Source organism: Teleopsis dalmanni, unplaced genomic scaffold, assembly GCF_002237135.1.
Source record: "Teleopsis dalmanni isolate 2A unplaced genomic scaffold, ASM223713v2 unscaffolded_contig_1124, whole genome shotgun sequence".
Taxonomy (NCBI): Eukaryota; Metazoa; Arthropoda; class Insecta; order Diptera; family Diopsidae; genus Teleopsis; species Teleopsis dalmanni.
In genome coordinates, this window is record NW_024032506.1 from 2621 (window position 1) to 10139 (window position 7519).

A 7519-nucleotide genomic window follows, 5' to 3' on the forward strand; every position below is an offset into this window, starting at 1 on the left:
ACTCCTTGATCTGTAAATTGAAGCGTAATGAAAAGGCTGCGTTAATTTTGCTTTAAATTTAAGGAGTAAATTTAAAATTAATGGGTAAATGAATCATAGATTTTATTTGATATGTCGTTTTATCTTTAAAAACAATTTCAAATATTAAATAATAAATCAGAAATAGCAAATAAAATAAACCATATCAAAATGCGTATAAATATTTTAAAGAACTATAATCAAGCCAAAGTAAGTTGCCAATGTAATGTCTACCAATGTAATGGCGACCAATTTTCTCGGAAATGAAATGCAAAGCAACCGATTGGATATGATGACGGACAGGCTAGAGATATGCATTTAAAAAGTGCATATATATTTTAATCTCGCTATAGGGCGTTCCTTTCTATAATGAAGTTTTTTCAGGTACGCAAACAAACTCAACTAGCACGTTTCAACTTATGAGCTGGTGTATATGTTCTGCAGTTTATAATAGGGAAGAATGATGTTTTCTCGGAAGATTGCATGTATCTAAAAGAAGTGTGGTTGAATTGCAGCGTTGATATAATCGGTGTATCTTTTAACAATTTTATTAATATTGAAACAATGACATAGTCGCCATAGCCCATACTGCGAATGAAGACCATATCTTTTCTGTATGAAATAATTTTTTATTTATCCATTTACCCTAACTTAAAGTGACTTGAGGTGATCTTTCGGTATTCTAGCCCATTCCTGAACAATGAATTTATTCAACGCATTCATACTGGTATATTTTTTAGCCCTTCTCATTGTGTGAACGAAATGAAGTGTTGAACATGATAATGCCGACGATGATGAGAATTTTCTTCCATGTGTTTTGTTCTTGGCCTTTATAAAAGACAGTACTATATGTCATAAAGACTGAGCCTAAATGTTTTATCTGCTTTCCAGCACAGTCGATAATCTGTGTTTCAAGAGAGCGCCATCTTATTAAAATATTAACGTTTGCCATTCCAACTCATCAGATAACCTAGGAATAGACTAAGCTCTCTTTTTGCGGGAAGGAACATCTTACTACGAGAAGTAGAGACAAATCAGGTCTTTAATTTGCTGATTATTTGGAGTGTCACACCAATGTTAACTCATTTCAGTTTCACATTAGAGAGTTGCTAATGAGACTTCTTATTCCACAATAAGGATCTGATCCACAGAATTGAATAACTGATTTAGTTTATATAAGACTGCGTGTTATTGATCGTTGACACAATCCCTTTGATTCCAGTGTGACCAGGCATTCAATGGAGTACTATACTGTCCTTGCTTGTCAATTGTTGTAGCATGTCATAGTAGTCTGCACTTCAATGCCTAAATAGTTCAGACATATAACTAGAAATAAATACTATGTTATATGCTTGCACAATATTATATGAACGTGAAAAGTATTTCTATAGTAATCTTTTCATATGTGAATATTTATTTTAATTGTCAAGACAATTACTATCGTTCCTAAATTATTTTGACGTGGAGGTCTTGTCACAATTGTTTATTAAACCCTGAAAAACTACACAATACTATGTTAAAAGGTATGTGCCTAATTAGTAGACTCTATAGTACTTTAAACACATGTTTTCATTTTGCTATTAAAATTCTCAAAACCCTCATAACAGTATTTTAGATTTCAAAAAAAAAATTATAAGTTAGCTTAGTTTAATTCAAAAATTAAATGTTAAATAAAAAACTATAGATTTCAGTTATATTATTTTTGTCAAAAGTAAGGTCAAAATTTTTAGTTCATTAAAAAAAAATGCGTGTTGTAAGGAAACGTAAGTCCCATAAGGTTCATAAAGTCAAAACTATAACAAGAAAAATATTTAGAGCTGAATTTACTTCCATTAAAAGCTCCCGTGGTCGAACAGGGTTGGAGATCTTACGTGAAGCTGTAATTTAAGATAATAAAGATATAAAACTTATTTGCTTACAATTTTAATTTCACAGGAAATGGAAGAAAATCGCAAAAAAAGAAAAAAGAAAAAGGTTCGGTTTTGAAAAAAATGGTAAGAACTATAGAAATAAGATCCACAAGTTTTTAAGTGGTATTTTGTGGAAGGGTGAGCTACGAACCACTTAAGCAGAACATCACAACCATACAAGCACAAATAAAAGACACATGACACAGCCTACAACCCGGTAGAGTTTCTGAGTCTGGAAGAAACTGCTACTGTGAAGTCTTAAACACTTGCTCGCCTCTAATTGAATCATGTAAGATTGCAATAAATGCTACACAATTACTAAAAAGAAAGATAAGTGCACATTTCTACAAGGTAAGTCATTTTCTTTTTTTTGCAAAAGGGTTATAAGGAATTCTTTTATAATATATTTAAAGACTTCAACGTATAAAACAGAAATCACAGATCATGAAAATCTTTTGAAATGTAACACACACTAATACGATTAGCAATAAAAATAATTTAGAGGTGGATTCGGAGAAGGCTAAAATTCTCTATAAGCATGGAAAAATCCAGTAAGCAAAGTTTTCAAAAGTCGATGGGGGCGTTTACTAATCTCACAACTTATTTTTATAATTGTTCCTATCTATAGCTTAGGAAATATGGTAAATACAAACCAAACACAAACAGGTATACAGATATACAGCACAGGTATAGTATAATTGTGATCTCACCTATTCAGTTAAAATCATCATTGATATATTTTTCAAGTGCGAGTTTAACCTCGCACCTGTTTAGCAACATGGAGAGAAATTCTTTATGCTCAATTACCATATCTTATTAAAATTAAAATTAGAAAAGTGTTTGAAGACCCAACTATAAAAATTTGATATATAAATTGTTTTAATTGATTTGGGGACAGAAAAGAGAAAGTCGTCTCACTATCAAATCAGATGCTGCAAGCAAAATCGACCTGGAAATGATATTACAAAAAGTCACGAGGTTGGAGTATATAATTATAAGCAACATACCAATTTTTAAGACTTGCAAAATCTTCTCGATGAAATGGTTCTGATACTGGTAAGTAACACAAAAATTATCACAGATATTATATATTCATCAAGAATTCAATCAAATTTAACACAACTGTAGACAACTCACTCAAGTAAATAGACCATATATCGAGAAGAATCTATAATAAAATCCTTTCGGAGAGCGTTCACTTACTTTTTCACACACTCTACGAAATATGTGTAGTCCTGAAGCAATCTAAAAATTAATTATACTCATAAGAAATTAAATGTGACTTAAAATTAAATTAATTTCAAATTTTAATTTAAATGTAGCTCTTTCGGGAAATGTCGACACAATCAAGTGCAGAACTGATGAGTTGCCCAATGGCTGATGGGGTAACTATTCTGACTTAGGTTCAATTCTAATTAATAAGTAAACGATCCATAGCCTTTGGATAACGTAAAATAAAACCTAACAAATCTGAATTTAATGGACACCATCGAAAAAATAATCAAGCAGAAGTAAAAAAAAGGAAAACATCGGAATTATAAATAGAAATTTCCTTATAAAATATTTTTCGATGAGGTTCGCAGAGTTAATGAATATATAACTGCAATATTGATGACTGCTAGAGAAGCGGGATGAGAACATGACGACAAGTAGTGGAAGATCCACCTGAAAATGAAATTAATAACTTATTAAATGAAGAATTAAATGAAGATATTTATAACAGGTTCAATGTATTTCTTCCAATTCTTTGGTAGAGTGTTAACTGTTGCAGAATTCAAAAAATCGAAATCAATTAATTTTTTCCATTTCGTTTATGGAATGTAGTATGCCTTTAAGTAGTGAAAGTAATCCACCGTTTCCAACTTAAAATGTATCAAATTACTTAAATTAAAGAATACATAAGGTATATTTAAACAACCTAATCTCCAAGAGAGATAGTTCTGGACACTATCAGGAAAAAGTACACATTTAATATATTCAAATATACTTAGAGATCAGGAATGTAATAACATTTACTTCTACTTTAAGGATAAAGTTGGGATTGCTGCTGTTCTTAGAAATATACTAGAAATGTTTGACCTGCGAATAATGGCAAGACAAAGTTATTAGGCAGAAGTCGAGACATGTGTCACAAAGAAAGTTTAAAACAACATTTTATGAAATTCGACGGTGCCAGTAAAAAACTCAACGTCTTAGAGTTCACAAAATGAATTAACCGGGTTTCCAATCACACAAATGTACCATATGGTCGTACACAATATCAGATTTTCTTAGTGTGGCTGGGTGTTTTCTATTTGCTAGTGCTATAGCCCAGTATAGTCCAAGGCATTGAAGAGAAACTTGTAATATGTATGAAAATTGGAATAGTGACAAAAACCGTAAGCCCAGTATTTTCAACAATCTTCATATGTTAAAAAATGAGGAAAGGACCTTAACATTCAACGTCATTATAATCCTTATAACCAATTTTATATTACAATTAAATTAGTTTTAAGCAACAAAAGAAATATATTTTTTAAATAAAAATATTTGGTACCGTAATTATTATCGAGCCTGGTTCATTTTTCGTTAATTGTGTGGATACAGAACCATAAACTTTATTTGATTGAATCCAGAAGTGTGAAATAGGTCTTTGGAATCACAAACGAAAATTGGGGTAGTTAAATAGTCAATATGTTACAACAAGATTTCAGAAATAATAAATATTTTAAGTATTTCTGGATGTTATTAGATTACTCGTACTACAAGCCTTTATTGGAGAGTCAAAATAATTTTTCTAAATAACATGAAACCGATGTGGAGTTTTTCTTTAAAAATTTTTTTATATCGGTAATAAATACAATTGTGTGGTTATAAATACAATAAGACTAGATAAGAGCTCCCGATAGCAGATTGATCAATGTCAGACGAATTTTATTTAGACATTAATAAATAAGCTTCATATATAAGTGATATCCGAAAGGAAGAAATCTTATTTAATGAGCTCCCCTTACTGGATAATAGAAGAATGAAAAAATTGAAATTATGAATAAACCAAAGTCTCAGTTATCACCACATCTAATTTATTACATTAAAAAAAAATGAAAACAATAAGAGATCCAATGATTCTTAAAGTACTAACAAAAATTGCTCACATTACTCACATTTTTTATATCACTTCATAACCAATGCACAGTCTTTAATTTCCTAAAACGTTACCATTGTGTTTAGGTTCTAAATAGTAGTCTTATTTCTCTCTCTTAATTATTGACAAAACTCAGTCAATTTAAAAATTTCCATTATCATAGTGTCTGTCATATATCAAATTCTACCGTATAAATGTCAGAAAGTGTGGTTGCAAACCAAGCTAGAGCGCTGCTTTCAAAAATAGGTACCTCATCTTCGCAGTAGTCTCAGATTATAGTCGTTCTTAATTTCTTCATAAAATATACTTAATTTATGCTGTGTTATAACTATGTTGCATAGTTAGTGCAAATAGGACTAGATTAGCTATCTTCTGTCTTCATGGAAACTTTCTGCATGAAATTGAACTTAATCAACATTATATCCATTGAACGATCTCATTTCTTTTTCTCATGAATACAATTATTATAAGGTTAGTTTTATAAGTACTTATAATGTTTACCTCTCAGCGGATAATATTATGGACATCTTCATATCTCTGATAAGTTATCTTATAAATAACGAGAGTGCAAATAAGACAATTGAGCTTATAGCTTCTACAAACACATCGCATTCCGTTTTGAGGATATTCTTTGCAGAGATAGTACTTATTAATATTTCCTTTCTATTTCTTTTTTAGCATATTCCATATGAAGAAGAAGTAAATTGTTTATGTTGAGACCTCTCCTAGATCCACTAATTTAATGTAAACTGTACTGTTACTGTATAAAGTATTCGTATTATCTAATATTTTGTAGCTACCAATAAGTTGCTATGAATTTCGTCTATTTTTGTGCATATGTTTTAAATAATTCTTATTATCTTAATCGGATAAATTTTGTCTAACATAAAATCGTATTTTAAGTAAAGTAGGCATGAGACAGTCATTTATTTAAATGAAATCTCACTTAGGAGAATGCCCTGAATCAATAAAACTCAATGTAGTCGATGTACACCAGATAATTAGAATTATAATTTAACTAATTATGTTTTGATATTAAAAGTATATTAGTGTTATCATTTATTAGTGTTAATAGTAGTAAGTATTTGGAGAATGTTCTAAAAATGAATTGATTAATTTTTGTAAATGAACAAAATGTATTTGGACTTTGTATTACGCACTGCAGACTCTAGAACATATTTATATTTTTATTTCACACATCTACGATTCCGTCTTTAACTGATCTTTAAATACCAATTTTTACTTATATTAATATAGCAATAATTAACCATCAATTCACAACTTACTTTGAAGAACTAACGCGGAAGTAACCATCTCGAAGATCTTAGTGAATGAATGAATCAGTGAATTACCCGAATAGAATAGAATGAGCGATGTCGAACTCTGCATCTTGTTTTCACTAAAATGTCATCTAAGCAAACAGACATATAAAATGTAATAGTTATAGTCATGTAATTTTACATGAACATTACAGAATTACAAGAGTCTAATGGAATCTTTTTCAATATATTTTTTAATAAATTATGAGCAGAAAGTACATATGGTATTTAATTTCTCGTGAAGAAAGTATTTCATACATATACTGTTAAAAATGTGACTTGACCTCGAACGCAAGGTTACTCAGTTAAATAATTGGATAGACCGATAGACCTATGAAATGAATATGTCTCAAGCATGCCGATAAAAGTAGGTATCGGTGTGCTTAGTTGGCAATGTATACTAACTTCTATTAAAGAGTACTAATCAGCTAAGTTCTTTCATATATACATTGAAGCTTTTATAGTTCTGCGGCCGCCAAACTTATACACCTACAAAGTTAACTTACAAGTATTTTTTTTAATCTAGTTTTTTTTCTACTTCATTTTTTAACAAATTTAAAATAACTTTACATTATTATATTTTTTATAATATATTATATCTGAATAAATTTTTGGTAAGATTTTTTGGTAAAAAATTTGAGTACTTCCGCCAATTACTGCCCAGTATAAAACAAAAAGATCACATCCAGTAAAGTTCAAGGAATCTTCTGTTCTAAGTAATATAGAAAAAGTTTCGTTTCTCTACTGATGAGCTAATTAGGTTTGTTAATAATAGTGTCTGTGTTTTCCAGATTCTTAAGCCGCTAAAGCCACTTTTGCGTATAAAGGATCAACTTGCGAAGGATGCCGCTAACTTCTCTACAGCGAACCGAAATACTTCGTCATTGTGTGATAATTGGAACCTTTTTTGGTTTAATAAAAAACAGTTTTTTTATTCTAATTGACTTGCTCCAGACCATATTAGCATTTTGCCACCACAATATTGCCCCCTCCGTCTCGCCTATTATTTGGTGGTTGGTAACGGGTTTATTTGGACTCGCTGGTATCGTACTATTATCTTGGCAAATTCAAATAAAATGTAAACCCCTATTCAAGAAATTACGCCTTAAGGGACTGGCCCAACTATTTGCAGTGGAACTTTGCAAGTT

The 7519-nt window shown here is 30.3% G+C and overlaps 1 long non-coding RNA gene across 6 annotated transcripts; it reads left to right on the plus strand.

The window, feature by feature from the left end:
* The first annotated feature begins 1722 nt into the window (after positions 1-1722).
* LOC119663931 lies at positions 1723-4355 on the plus strand. Of its 6 annotated transcripts, none has more exons than XR_005251093.1 (7): positions 1723-1897; positions 1954-2279; positions 2342-2479; positions 2557-2615; positions 2676-2984; positions 3057-3888; positions 3957-4355. It is a non-coding gene; the product is annotated as an uncharacterized LOC119663931 (long non-coding RNA). The 6 variants fall into 6 exon arrangements; XR_005251094.1 differs by having other exon boundaries at positions 3057-3313; positions 3366-4355; XR_005251097.1 differs by having other exon boundaries at positions 3251-3313; positions 3366-4355.
* The last annotated feature ends 3164 nt before the right edge of the window (positions 4356-7519 follow it).